Consider the following 15801-nt stretch of genomic DNA (forward strand, 5'->3'; position numbering starts at 1 on the left):
AAGAAATAGAGGGCTTAAAAATTAACATGTAAATAGATCAAATATGAGCAGGCAATTTGGAGAACCCTGAGAAGCTAGTTCAGCAGCACGGTGTTTGAAAACAAGTGGCTAGTAATGCCTTAACCTGGTCAAAGACTTGTAGCTGCTTCCCTCCCTGCCCCCAGTCTTGGGGCAGAGACCAGAAAACAGTCCTGGAAGCAGATACACAGTGTTGTGATCCTATAATAATAAGCTGCTACCTTCGCAAAATTTGACCCTTTACAAGGCGCTCTTCATTCTCTTTTTCCCATTTGGATCTCAGGATAGTCAGACGAGTATCTGGACTCAAATATTACTCAAATCACAAATGAGGAACCATCTCTCAGAAGTAGGGAGGCAGCTCAAAACTCACAGCTTAATTAAGCCAGGGCATAATTGTTGTTTCATGCTCCAAAAAGGAATGCTGGTTCTCCCTTGCACTTAGCTCAAAAACTGTATCAAATATCCTGAACGTTTTGTTACATATGTAGTATTTCACTTTCATATATATTGTGTCAAATTCTTAATTGAAGTTAAAATGCCAGAAATTCTCCAGTCTCTTCTCAGTGTTTCCAAGACTGCAAGCCACCTGGCAGAGCACCTGGTTCCCTTACCCTGCTGTCCTCCATCTGGGGCCCCTTCCCAATAACATCTCTTGCTTTGTCAGCACATGTCTCCTCGAACAATTCATTTCACAGTGTTAGGCAAGAGACCACTCTCCAGCCCTGGTAGGGGGTCTCCTGTCCAGTAACAGTTACATCGTGAATTGCAAAAAATTTGAAGAAATAGTCTTTCAGCATTCAAAAGCCATTGTCTGAGTCAGCAAGGAAGCCACTCATATTACATATGTCTTCATTGTTTCATTTTTGTCCTACTCATTTATGTAAATAAAAATATCAACCGACAGTCAATGGAACTGCACTTGTTTGTCAATCGCAACCATAGTTTGGTTACAGATACTAGAGGTGAACAAAGATCAATGAAAATATACTGTGAAAATCAATGGACTATATGGAATTTATAAGAAAGTATCATTTTATTGTTATTTGTAAATTGGGTGACATATCCTTTATATCTTAAAATTTATAATAAACATATATACATATTTTAGAGGGAGAGCCAGTTGTTAAACATTTAGAGCACAACACGAAGTCTTCATAGTTTTGCCAAGAACTAGCCCTGAATGTCAACGTGCTCAAAAAAGAATGGATTTTGTGTGAGAACTTCAGTTTGCCATATTTTATATTTATAAGCAAAGTTCCAACATTTCTTTAAAATGATAGAGAGCTACTTTTTTAAAAAAAATAAATTAATTTATTTTATTTTTATTGGCTGCATTTGGTCTTCGTTGCTGTGTGAGAGATCGTTCTAGTTGCAACGAGCAGGGGCTACTCTTCGTTGTGGTGTATGGGCTTCTCATTGAGGTGGCTACTCTTGTTGCTGAGTACAGCCTCTAGGCATGTGGACTTCAATAGTTGCGGCACATTGGCTCAGTAGTTGTGGCGCACGGGCTCTAGAGCACAGTGTCAGTAATTCTGGAGCACAGGCTTAGTTGCTCCGTGGCATGTGGGATCTTCCTGGCCCAGGGATCAAACCTGTGTCCCCTGCGTTGGCACTGCCCCACCAGGGAAGTCTCAGAAGTCTCTACTTTTTAAACTATTATGAAATTGGTGGATGAAGCAGGCAAAGTATTTCCTTTTCTTCACATTACTCTTCCAACCTAGCAGAAGCAAAAATGTCTCATTCCTGCTAAAGGCATGTATCAAAAATGAGGTCAAACTCATGGGATATGAGAGGAAACCCAGTACAGTGACAATAAATGGGTCCTTCTGGTGGAAATGTAATAAAAATGTTCATTTCAGTGTTTAAACTACCAATGATGTTTAGGAGAGTGGGCTTTGGAGTATGAATTTAAATGACTTCTTCTCTCTGAGTGTCGGTGTTTTCACATGTAAAATGAAGATAACAACACTTACCTCAGTTTGTTGTAAGTATTAAATGAGATACAATCCTTTATATGCTTAGCAGGTGTGGGAATGTGTGCTAAGAAGCTACTGCAATAGCTTCTCTTCTTCCTCCTGTTGCTACAAACCACTGTAATCCTAATTCATTAACTACACTGAGTTCCTGAAAGCCAGGAGCAGTCTCTTATCTTTCTGTCTCTCAGGTGCCTAGTAGCATGCCTGGAGGGGAGCAGATACTCAATAGCAGTTTGCTGGATAAAATTGCTCTTACAGAATTTTTAGTTCCACATTTCTCTAGGACACACTATATTTGGTAATCATATCTGAAGAATGAAGATATTTTGTGGTTTTGTAGCATTCTATGCATATATATGTGTATGTGCAGGTGTGCTTATCTATATAGAATATATAGGACTTATGACAACTTTATGGCAATTTAAGAGCTCCCAAGCATCATTAGCTTCTTAGACATCAGAGGGTCAACTATACTCTTCTGAAGAATGGAGGTATTTTTTAGAGAGGTACAATGTCTATTCTCCTAATCATAAAAGGTTTCCTTTTAGATGTAGTAGGCTCTCCAGAGGACAGCAAGGAAGCAAAGAAGATCCAAGCTGCTTCCTGTGAGCAGTCCTCCGGATGTCGCCATGCAAATTGACCAAGGCAAGCCAAGTGCTTGCTAAACTCTGAGGTAGCTGTGGACAGCCATACCCACCCTCAAACAGTCCCTCGGAGTATCTTTAGCAGCAGTGTTGTGTAGGATACACCTTGGGGTGGGCCCAGGATGCCATCCTCAATGACAAGGTGAAAGGCCAAGTCAAAGTCCTTTCCTAAAGCTATCAGCATTTAAAACAAACAAACTTTAAACCATTTTATTATGTGACATTTCAAATACATGAGTGGAAACAATACTATATAATGAACACCCCATAAATCCATCACCCTGCTTCAATAATTACTCACTCATGGCCAATCTTGGTTCAGCTTTACCAGGGCTTAGGAAGCTTTTTTCCTATAGGGCCAAATATGAGAGTAAGTATTTTAGCCTTTGTGGACCATACAATCTCTATGACAAATACTCAGCTCTGCCTTTGTAGCAAGAAAGCAGTCACAGATCACATTAATGAATGAAGCTGACTGTGTTCCAATAAAGCTGTAATTACCAAAAGTAGGTGGTGGGCCAGATTTGGCCTCTGGGCCATAGTTTCTGGCCCTGCTCTAACATCGCCCACTTCTTCCCTACCCTTAGTTATTTTCAAGTAAATCCAAGATATCATTTTTTATCCATAAATATTTCAGTGTCTCTAAAAGATAAAGATCTTTTAATAATAGTATAATATTGTTATATATACTATATTATATATTATAATATAATCATAATTCTATTGTACTTGAAGTTATTCCTTAATATTAAATATCCAGTTACTGTTCAAATTTTCTCAACATAAATTTTTTTACACTTGGTTTGTTGGAATGAGGAGACATTACAATTGGGTTACATGTCTCTTAACTTTCTTTAGGTATGCCTTCCCTTCTACTAGCCCTGCTTTTTGTTCAAAAAGCTTGGTCACAGATTCTAGAGAGTTTTTCACAGTCTGGAATTTGCTGATTACATCCTCAGGTGTCACTGAACTTGTTGCCCTATCTCCTGTTATTCCAATAAATTAGTAGTTAAATCTGGGAGCTACATCACTTTCATGTTCGATTTTTTGCAAGAACACTTCCCAGCAGTATTGAATGCTTCCATCAGGATGCGTGCAATATGTTTCTTTTTTAAAAATGTCAGCTGCTATTTAAGATCACCACTTAGATCCACTGTTTCATTCAGTCACAAAATGACTATATTTTAGTTTATCAATCCTTCTTCATTTATTAGCTGGAGAACTTATATAAAAAGAGACTTTTCAACATCAGCTGTTGGTTACCCTAGTTGATGTTTCACATAAGAATGGCAGGATAAATGCTTACCTCATTCCATTTACTTACCAGTTTTCCAAATAACGAGTTGGTTCCTTAGCATCCTCCAAAAGTGACCAAAAAGGGTTTTTTTAAAAGTAAAAAATAATATTATTAACATATGGATTTAAGCATAGTCATCATGTTCTCTCTTTTTTTTAATGTTTTATTTATATATTTATTTATTTATTGGCTGCGTTGGGTCTTCGTTGCTGCACATGGGCTTTCTCTAGTTGCGGTGAGCGGGGGCTACTCTTCATTGTGATTCATGGGCTTCTCATTGCGGTGGTTTCTTTTGTTGCAGAGCTCAGGCTCTAGGTGCGTGGGCTTCAGTAGTTGTGGCACATGGGCTCAGTAGTTGTGGCTCATGGGCTCTAGATCACAGGATTAGTAGTTGTGACACATGGTCTTAGTTGCTCCGCGACATGTGGGATCTTCCTGGACCAGGGATCAAACCCATGTCCCCAGCACTGGGGGGCAGATTCTTAACCACTGCACTGCCAGGGAAGTCCCATCATGTTCTTCTGATATAACCCTGTAGTCTTTGACAACTTGTAGTCCTTGCTTTCTGTCATGACAGGCTGTTCCATGCTCATTTTGTACAATTTTTGCCCAGACTTGGAATCAGCTATTTCTCCAAGGAGCTCTGGTTTAATACTGCAATTCTTAATAATGAGTGTTCAGAAAAAGGCAAAGTCTCCACAGTGGAGTGGGCAGTGCAACAAGTGGGGTGATATCCCCACTCTGCTCACTGGAAGCTAAGGTCAGTACACACAGATGGCTAATTTCTAAGAGTATATGTGCCCAGTAGAGGCAATGCTTTTGTAGACAGATCTATGATTACCTCTCCTTAACTGTTTTCTCCAGTACTTAAGTTTTCTAATTAGAACATGTCGAAACAAAGCAAACCTCCCATATCAGTCCCAAAAAAAAAAAAAAAAAACATGCTGAAAAATTGAGTTTTGAAGCCACATGAACTTAACTTCATTGTATGTTCTTCAAGACTCCCAACTTGATTAAAGTGGGTTACAGTGAGAAACCCAGAAAGCAGGTGACTGAATTCAGGGCAAGAACACTGCAGGCAAAGCAAGACTGCTGCCTTGACATTGATTCAGAACAGCTATCACGTTGCTCAGCCAGAGTGCACTCCTGGGTTAACTGCTTTCTTATAAGCAGGAGCATTTTCAGCTGTCATCAGCATCATTGACTTTCTGCACCCCTTCAGCAAGAAGGATCTCTTGTTTGAGGTTAAAATTGGGACCATTTACTCTTCGTTGGTTTTAGATAATTTAAAGTTTTAAGGGTGTTTTAATATTTTCTCCTTGCTGAAGAGAAGACTAAAAGTACCTCACTTGCTGGCTGGTGATGAAATCTGTTCTGTCAGTTATTTGTGATGTGCTGTTTGCCTTAATGATTCACCTTTTATACTTTATCAAAATTATATTTTTGCTTTTTATATGTTAATTAAGCCTGGGCCTGATATAGTATGTGTCTTCCTTCATAATATCTTATTATTCTTCAGTGACCCTATTTAATTTCTTATTACAAAATCTGTTCTAGGGCAAAAATTTTAATCTGATTAGAAAAGTACAAAAACCAATCATCACTCATAACACTTAGATAAAATATTTATGTAAGTATAACTCTAAAGCAAAGGTAAAAAGTTCAAAATCCTGTTTATTTTAAAAGATTAAGAGCATTAATTTACTGTAATCCAAATTCTATATTCTGGCTTGCAGAGAAATGAATATCTACCCAAGAAAGATGATAATTTTCCCTTATATTTTGTTTAGTCTTTACTGTTTTCTGCTCTGCTCACCAGAGCAATGCATACTTTTTGCAAAAATTTTAATTATTACAGAAATATATGAGATGAAAGTCCCTCTAATACCACTCTGAAGAGATAACCACTGAAATAGTTTGGGGGAACATGGCAAGAGGTTATTTAAATTCGAAGATATTTGCTGCTCATGGTGCCAGAATTAATTTTCCAAAGGGTCATTTTGGTTTTGAACCACAAGGGGTCATCATAACATTATAGCAAGCATCTTTTCATTTGATTTACCTGTCAGGAAACAATTCAACTGAGTAAATCTGAAGGTATAATTGGCTTTATTCAACAATTCATGAGCCAGGAAGCATCTCATCTGGTAACTAGAAGGGTGCTCCCTGGCGTGGTACCAGGCAGAAGGTTTTTATAGAAAGGAGGGTGGGGTGAGGAAGTTATTAGTAAAAGAAAAGAAAGGATTATTTTGGGCCAGGACAACTTCTTTTTGGAGGGAAGTGACTCAAGGGTTTTATCATGTAGGTTGCCTCTTCAGCTTCCTCTAGGATGGGGCACAGAGATGGGAGATGGGAGAAGGCCCATCTGCTGACCAGAAAATTCCAACTGCTTGTTTAAGATTACATTCCTGAGGGATGTTGAAACTGCAATTAGGTTAGGTATTAAACCTAGGTGTTATCACGGGCTTTAGCACAAGTGACACCACTTGGGACCTCTGGTTTTTCTAACATACATTACATATAAATTTTTCATTCAAAAAAGTCACATTGCAATTTAAAGTGACTTCCTGTTGTTTATGTTAGAAGATGTTTTTTGGACATCTCACTAAGTGTCAAGGACTTCTACTGCCTATCCCTTACTCCGCTGTCCAAACCATCACTGGTCTTCACCATAATGCAAGCCCTTCTTTTCTTCCTCCTAAATAGCAAATGTTTTTTATGTTTTTAACTGTTATTTCACAGTCTGGTTCCATTTACCCTAACTGTTCATTGCAACTTATCTTGTTTCAAGGGTCTGTAAACAAAGAAAACAGGGTGTCCCTCATTATCCAGTTACACAAAGGGGTAGATTGCAACCCACTGCAGTATGCTCTGAATTCAGTGAATTCAGGATGGAAAAGAACAGGATGAAGCATTCTGTGTTTTGGATTATGGTCCCTAGATAGTTAAGATGCATATCTAAGGAAGAATTTCAATGACCCCAGATTCCTGCACCTTCCCATACATAGAAAAACACTAAACTCATTGAATTAAGATATCTGTTTTTTGTGATTAGCAATAATCTTTTACCAAGATGTGTGCTTGACTACATGTATTCCCCAGGCCCAAATTCATATATATACTAATTCTACCCCTACCTCTTCAGAGCAGTTCTCAGAGCTCTCTGAGATGCTGTCTCCCAGGCTACAGTCCTCATTAAGATTCCCCAATAAAACTGAAACTCACTGCTCTTAAGCTGTGGGGTTTTTTTGTTGTTTGTTTTGTTTTGTTTTTTTCAGTCCATACTTTCTTGAGAGAGATGTTCTGTTGGGTGGGGCGGGGAGGGGTGGGGGAGAAAAGCTCTGTGAACAGACAGGTTAGATAGTACATCCCACCTTGGACAGTCAAAGTGCATGTTAACATACTGAAGTCTCTGAGCAGTCCTTTGGTGCTTAGAGTCACTTAACTTTAAAACAGCACTTTCCAAATAATTGATTGGACAATGGCTCCCTTTGTTGGGGCAATTGATGTCTTTAACAACCTGAAGAAGTAGTAATCTTTGGAATAGTATTTGACAAATTCTGATTTATATCATTTAAAAAAGTTATAAAACTCATATATCACACTATTGTATAAATATTCATTTTTCACTTCAAGAAATTATATATTTTTGAATTCACATGTATTTTAACCTGTAATAGCTTTACAACGTTTTCTTCTCCATTCCAAATATTTCCCATTTTTCATTTTTTTCTGTCTTGATGGCAGAGATCCCAGGACCTGTCTTGCTACAGCAGAAAGATCGTATGGTAATTACATGAATTAATGATGAAAAATTTACCAGTGGGAATAATAAATGGCATTGTTATGCTGAAAACACTGTTCCTACGAGAAAATATGAACTAAGAAGAATGAATTATTGGTTAGAAAGGTCATTATTTTACATTATTATAGAAGACATTATTATACATTGTATTTACATTATTAAAAATGTCACAGAAGGAAGATTTGTAATCAGAAAAAGTTTTATATGTACAAACCTTACAATCTTAGAATAGGAAGGGATGTTATCAGAGAAAATTTGCTAGAGTGTCATACCAAAAAGGAGGAACTCATGTTTTTTTTTTGTGGCTAATCATGAAATTTCCAGATATCTCCAAGAATTAGAAATATTTATTTCTTAGTAAAGAAAAACATGCTCCCATGAAATTTCAATCAACTAGTTCTATTTCTGAAAGATATAGGGTTTTTTTTTTAAAGATCATTTTATTTGGTTTTCCAAATTCTCTTAAAATTGTTACAAAATGGCTTTTAAAATATTTGAAATTATTTCCCTTTTTTTTTTTTCATAAGAACTTTGTAGGAGTTCTCCAAATGCCACACATAACAGGACTATAAAATGCACTGGAAATGGCAGAGTACTTAGGAACATCAAAACCAGCCTTCTTACCTTAAAGAAAGGGAGGTCCAACCTCAAAAATGTTGAGGAATTTTTTTTTTAAACAGACAATACAAATCAGTAATGGCAGAACTGGGGATAAAACATAGGTATTCTGACTCTAGGTTTATAATTCATTCTACTATTTAAAAAGTTATTTATAAACTTTTCATAGTTTTATACAAATATGAGGTTATTACTGGAGTGACTCTAGAGGGGAAAGGCCTGTACTTCTCCATTTCCACCACTAGAAGGCAGGCTACTGAATAACACACAATAGGGGGATTTCATAGGTCTGGCGTGGTAAACAGGGTCAACACGAGGAATGGACAGTTGCAGAGTCAGGAAAGACAGAAAGTTATAAAGATTTGGGTTGAGCTGGGATTTACCTGGGGTGAATGAGGCCATAACTTTCCCCTGCTTTACTTCTACAGCAATGAGAACCGGGTCTAATTCCTCTTGAACCCTGAGATATAAGTTGCTATGGTCATCTCACGTCTGTGTGGTGGGTAGGAAATCAGGAAGTGTTTAATCAAAGGCACACAGTGCATGTATCCAAGGTAGGAGTCCTTTCTGAGTACAATGCAAAAGGCTGAAACAATACAGGAAAAAAAATTAAAAGACATCACAAACATTTAAAATACTTATGTGCTGAAGGAGATGGTGGTAGTACATCCCATGTCCACCACACAATGGGAATAAATACTCTATAACAAAGGAATATTTAATTAAATAGTGGAATAGCTACACAATGGAATGCTGGTTAGCCATTTAAAAGCATCTTTTAGATAATTTTTTTTGACCTGGGAAATAAGGATACTGATAGGTGGGAAAAAAGTTACATTGAATTGTATATATCATGATATTTTTAGGAAATAATAATATATAAATATGAAAAATAATGATGTATATGCATCTATAAGTTACAGTTATTTTTAATGGTCAGCTTTCTTTCTGTATTTTCAAAAATGTTGCATTTAGCATGCACTACCTCTGAAATTGGAAAACTACAAAACTGAAATAAATGTTAACGGAAGGGTTGGTAAAGCAACTCCTTTCAGTGATCAGTACCCTGACCCTTCCCTGCTGGCCAAGCCATTCAGAGCTTGCCTGTCTCTCTCTCACTTTCTCTCTCTCTCTCTCCTCCCAGTGGTGGCCAGCTCATATCCGATTTCCCTGGAGGCGATGGCATTTTGATGGGATCTACGAATTTACTGTCTAGGTGGCCAGTTTTGCCATTTATGAGTAATAGCACTGAATATGGTTATGATTCTTTGATTTAAATGTAATGACTTTCAGATTTGAATGGCTAAAACAATATTTTCAAACTGTGGTTTATAGACCACTTTGCATTGGTTTGTTAAAAATGCAGATTCTTGGGATTTTTCCCAAGCTCATTGAAGCTGAAGTTCTGGAATTTACATTTTTAACTAGCTCTCGGAGTTATTTTCATGCACATTCAAGTTTGAGAACCGTTGGTAACGGCTGGGATCAAGCGTGAGAAAAATGAGAGTAAAAATATCGAGCTAGTGAACACTTTTAAATCAGTATTTATCAGACTCCGCATCTGAGCTATTTTTCCAGCAAATGCTTATATATTCAATATTTTTAAAGGCACAAACATACAGGGACAAATAATAATAATAACTTTAATAACCTAAGCGCTCCCTCACCACCCACCAAAAATTGACTACTTCATGAAAGCACCCAGCATGTATGCGGAAACTGAAGCAAATAAACCAAGAAGCAATGTCTTAAAAATAAAAAGAAACAAAACAGCACTTCAGAAATAAAACTCACATAATGGAGAAATAAATCTGGATTTAAACATTCTCTGTTATTCCTGACATCAAATGGCACCTGACAAACTTGGATGCCAGTGGAGTTGATGACAGGGTGAGGAGATTAGGTCTTGAAAGCTTTCACAGCTGGCTTCAGCTTGACCATGGGCCCCTCTTGCGCACAGGGCTGTGTCCTACATTCTGAGACTCACGTTTGGAAGGAAACTGTGACCTCCAATTTCAATCCACAGGTTTCTCCAAAATATTGGAGAGAGAAAATTGGTCACAGACTTAGAGTCAGAAAGAAAAGCAGTTGATGGAATCCTAGGAAGAGAAAGCTATTTCCCTGGAGAGAAAGGTTTGCATAGGAATAACAGATGTGAGAGAAGTATCACGTTGTGGAAATGCCTCAAAACCACAAGTCAATCAAAAACCAAGGTTCTTTTCCATGTTAACTTTTTTTAGTATTGTTTGACTTAAACACAGTAGCAGGGAAATCCAGGGCATGTTTCAGTAAATAGTTAAGAAATGTTGATTTATTTAAGTTAGAAATCAGTCTCTAAGCCACTGGCTTTTGAAATGTTTATGGAAACTGTGCAAATACTCTTGGAATAAAAGTTTTGGGTTTTTTTTTTTTTAATTTACTTTCTTATGTATGTATGTATGTATGTGGCTGTGTTGGGTCTTTGTTGCTGTGCACAGGCTTTCTCTAGTTGTGATGAGTAGGGGCTACTCTTCATTGTGGTGCACGGGTTTCTCATTGCAGTGGCTTCTCTTGTTGCGGAACATAGACTGTAGGCGTGTGGGCTTCAGTAGTTGCAGCTTGTGGGCTCAGTAGTTGTGGCTCACAGGCTCTAGAGCTCAGGTCAGTAGTTGTGGCACACGGGCTTAGTTGTTCCTCATCATGTGGGATCCTCCTGGCCCAGAGATTGAACCCATGTCCCCCGCATTGGCAGGTAGATTCCCAACCACTGTGCCACCAGGGAAGCCGTGGAATAAAAGTTTTGATTTTTGTTTGTTAAAATGCTCATTTAAAAATCGTTCATCTAGGGACTTCCTTGGTGGTCTAGTGGGTAAGACTCTATGCTCCCAATGCTGGGGACCCGGGTTCCGTCTTTGGTTGGGGACTAGCTCCTGCATGCATGCCACAACTAAGAGTTCACATGCTGCAATTATGAGCCCGCATGTTGCAACTAAAAGATCTCGTGTGCCACAACTAAGACCCTGGGCAGCCTAAATAGAGAGATAAATATTAAAAAAAAAAAAAAAAAAGTTCGTCTAGCTATTCAAATATGGTTTTCTTTTCATAACAATTGTCTTGATACTTGATTATCTGTGGCAGCCATGGGAACTGCACCTTGAGAACCTCCTACTAGAGGGAGGGCCCAGACAACTGTTCATTTTCACAGAAGTAACCTCTCTGATGCCCAAGTGTGGTGGCCCTGCTCAGACAGACCTATCCCTGAGAGACAGGGGACGCTTCTCAGCTCACTTTGTTGTTTAAAAGCTACTAAATTCAGGGGAGATTTGTTATGAAACAGGAGCTAACTAACACAACCCCTTAAAGCCATTTACTTATGTTAGTTTTTCGTGTACTAGGTAGTCATTATATAAAATATATTACAATAATATTTATTGCACATTTATAATGTTCCAAGTACTGTTCTCTACGTGAATGAAGTTATTCACAGCAACCCTATGACATTTGTGTTATTACTGTTTCACATTCATCGATGAGAAAGCTGGAGGGATGGTGAGGCTAGGTAACTTTCCTAAGGTCATAGCGCTGGTAAGTGGCATTAACAGCACTTGAAGGTGGAAGTCTCCTTTCAGAGCCAAGCGCTCCCTGGGTGGCAGCAAAGCTGTCATCTGGGGCTGTAGTCATCTTGAGGCTCAGTTAGGGTTGGAGAACCTGTTCCCAAGTTCAGTCACAGAGCTGTCAGCAGGCCTTGGTTCCTTGCTGTTTGATTTTTGGCTGGAGGCTTCCTTCCTCACCAAGGGACCTTACTTCATTAGTGAGTTTACAAATGAGGCCACACTATATAAGGTTTGGTTTTCTTACCCCATCCCGAAATGTGTTGTAAATATCTTTGCATGTAGCTAGGCCTATTTCTAATCACCATTTTTTTCTAAAGATTTGGGTCCAAATATCAACTTGAAAACACAGAATTCTTTTAGGCAAATCAGCTAAAATATCATGGAAAAGGTTTCGTTTTATCATCTTTGATTTATCTACTAAAACGGGGAAACGTCACACATCAGCTGGTAGTCGGCCTCTTTGATTCATTACAATTAAATAAAGGAAAATTTGTGTTTTTATCTGACAGCAGAGATTTTACCTGAAATTTATTACTATATACTAACATTTATCTTCTTTTTTTTTTAATTATAAGATAAATAAGTTGTAAAACTTGAAATTCTGCAGGAGCTGAATATTCTTTTTTCAGTGCTAAATGTAGAGCTATGCAAGTTAACAGGAATGATTCACTACTATAGTGGAGACAAAATGTTTTCAGTAATGGAAAATTTCTTACTGACTTGTCTGAATTATTATGATTTTTTTTTTTTTTTGGTGTTGTGACAATGAACAATAGTCTGCCAAGCGTAGCAGAAATGTTTTTCTCGTCTCTGAATTTCACATAAAGACATCCTACTTAGGGGTGCTTTATTATTGGTTTGTGGGAAGAAAGAGAAGAGCTTTGCACTGTTGGTTCCATGCTTCACTGTGTATGTGAAATTGGCTTCAAAGAGCCCCATGCTAGTTGTCATTACAAACACAAACCCTGCACGTTGGGGAAAAGGAAGTCGATAAGATGACCACCTTCAAACTGATGTTTCAGGCACAAGATCACTCTAGAGAAAATTAATCCCAGTAGGGGGATCCTAAAGAAAAGGAAAACCTGAAAAACAACAACAAAATTGCAGCTATTCCAAGAGGATCTCATTCCAAATGAAGCAAATTCTTCATTTTTACCTGTTAAATAGGTCTTTTGGTTATATCTTTTTCTGCTTAATCTAAAGAGGAGGGTATAGAATTGCAGGGCTTCCCAGTGTATCACCCTTTGTGACACCCCTAATTTCTTGTGTTGCTCTCTTTCTTTCACTGAAGTGTACTAAAGACTGACAATAGAATAGAATACAAAAATTTATTTTTCTGTGTTTTCCATCAATATTATTCAGGTGAGAGAGAAATGACTTTTCCCTAAATGATAGTCCAAGTCTTTAATGAGTTTTTGATTCGGCATAATTCCTTAAATCCTTTCAGTGTAATATTCTTTAGGGATTGAATTATAATTTGTTGAGTATATCATTCACACATCAAGTTATTTAACTGACTCCATTTATGACATATAAGCCAGGGTGTTATTCTAGGAAGTTTCTATGGGTTCAGAATCTCTATTGCCTAGGACTCAATGCGCCCTTCTAACTCTGCTTTTTAAAAATTGGGGGACTTCCCTGGTGGTACAGTGGTTAAGAATCTGCCTGCCAATGCAGGGGACGTGTTCGAGCGCTAGTCCAGGAAGATCCTACATGCCACGGAGCCTGTGTGCCGCAACTACTGAGCCTGAACTCTGGAGACTGCGAGCCACAACTATTGAGCCCATGTGCCACAGCTACTGAAGCCCACCTGCCTAGAACCCATGCTCTGCAACAAGAGAAGCCACAGAACTGAGAAGGCTGCCCACCGCAATGAAGAGTAGCCCCTGCTTGCCACAACTAGAGAAAGCCTGCATGCAACAACGAACACCTAATGCAGCCCAAAATAAATAAATAAATAAATAAATAAATAAGTAAGTAAGTAAGTAAGTAAATTTATAAAAAACAAAACGGGGGAGTCAAGGAAGGGAGGGAATACGGGGATATGTGTATAAAAACAGATGATTGAACCTGGTGTACCCCCCCAAAAAAATAAATAAATAATAAAAAACCAAAACAAAACAAAACAAAACAAAACAAAATAACTGGGTACAGGAGGGAGACCAGCAGTGGGTGATTGGAGCAAAGAATTACACATTGTTCTGAATATTATGGCTGAGTAGTTAATGAGACTGTGATTGGGGTAATATGTGGGAGTTGAGGATGAGGGAAGATTTTTTTTCTTTAGAAACTGAAGGTTCAATTTATTTGATACTCTTCAGAAAAGACCACTGGAGTAAAGTTTAGCACAGAACCAGATGTTAAACACTATTTTCATTTCTTCAACTGGTGTGACTGATACAGGAAGCTGTTTGTAAGCACTAAACACACGGACCTAACAATAAAAGTTCATTTAAAACTGGCCTTAAGTCTAAAACTTACTTTAACAAGTTTATTACTTCAAGTATGATAAAATATATAATTTAAATAACTATAAATAGTTAATTAATACATAAGTAGCCTGTGGTCCCAAAAAATGTTTGCAAGATCTCCAAAGCAATGTAACCACGCACAATAGAGAGAAATACACACAGGAGACCCTGCAGTAGGGTGCTATTCTGCACATGACTGATTCTTTCAAAGGGGTTGGTTAGGCTAAAAGAACACACTGATGATGTGTTTTTAACATTTCAAAGCTTGGTGAAAGCACTGAAAAGTAAAAGTTTTGAATATGTAAGTAGTTAAATTTTGTCTCCTGGCACGGAATTTATATCGTCAACAGCACTTCCAGTTAATAGTTGGTGTTTTGCAAGAGAGAACTAATCGGTGGTTTCTATTTACTGTTTTCATTTTTAAAGGGCTTAAAAACCAGTGACTGTACTAGCCAATTTTCAAGGAAAATTCAGGCTTAGCAGGTGGCCCTCGACAAAGCTCTTGCTGCCAGGAGGCCAGCTGCATAGAGGGACTGCCTCGCGGGCCTGCTGCCCAGGGCCAGGATTCACAGTGGACGCTTCCCGTCCACTGGGCTGCACATATCCAGCCCTGGGCTCCCTAAGCAAGAGAGCTCGCTCTTTGCGCAGCTCCTGAATGTTTTACTTCTCTCCATCTGCTCCCTACAAAACTGACTTTGAGGCTGCTTTGTGGGAGGGTGGGAGTGGAGGGTGGAAGGGGAGGAGGTGGATTGGCTTTGTAGATGCATTCTCTCATGCCTGATTCCATCCTTAATGTTTTCAAAATACAGGTGACAATTTGGAAATGATATGCATTCATTCAGTGAATGATTCTCTCATTCACCATTTATTGCTGTCCACTCTGTGCCGGGCACCGCACAAGATGCAGCCACCCAAGCTGTAAAAATAGTCACCATCCTCACAATCCATGGCCATCAAGGGTTCACAAGCAAGGCTGCAGCGTCAGGAATTTGTTATGGGATGTTTGTTATTTGAACCCATTTACTTCCACTACTCTGAATTTGGCTTAAAGCTTACTGTTTCTTCCAATGCCAAATTACTAGCATTGTTTCAAACTTTGGGTTTATGAAGGCCCGTAGCAGTGTTGAGTAATGCTTCTTTTATTTGAGCAAGAGTGTAGTTCCTCAGAAATGGTAATTTGCCTGACAGCAATGATTAATTCCATGAGCAAATGAATTTTCCTGCAGTTTTGAGGGCATAGTGATAAATTAGTATTTGTCAAGTGCTTTCATCCACATTAGAGGAAATATGTTGGTCTGCAAAGCAACAGAATTTGAAATGCCTGTGATTATCTTCAAAATCACACTAGGAATGCATCTGAGTAAAAAAAGCAAAAT

The sequence above is a fragment of the Hippopotamus amphibius genome, chromosome 5 (assembly GCF_030028045.1).
Source record: "Hippopotamus amphibius kiboko isolate mHipAmp2 chromosome 5, mHipAmp2.hap2, whole genome shotgun sequence".
Classification (NCBI taxonomy): Eukaryota; Metazoa; Chordata; class Mammalia; order Artiodactyla; family Hippopotamidae; genus Hippopotamus; species Hippopotamus amphibius.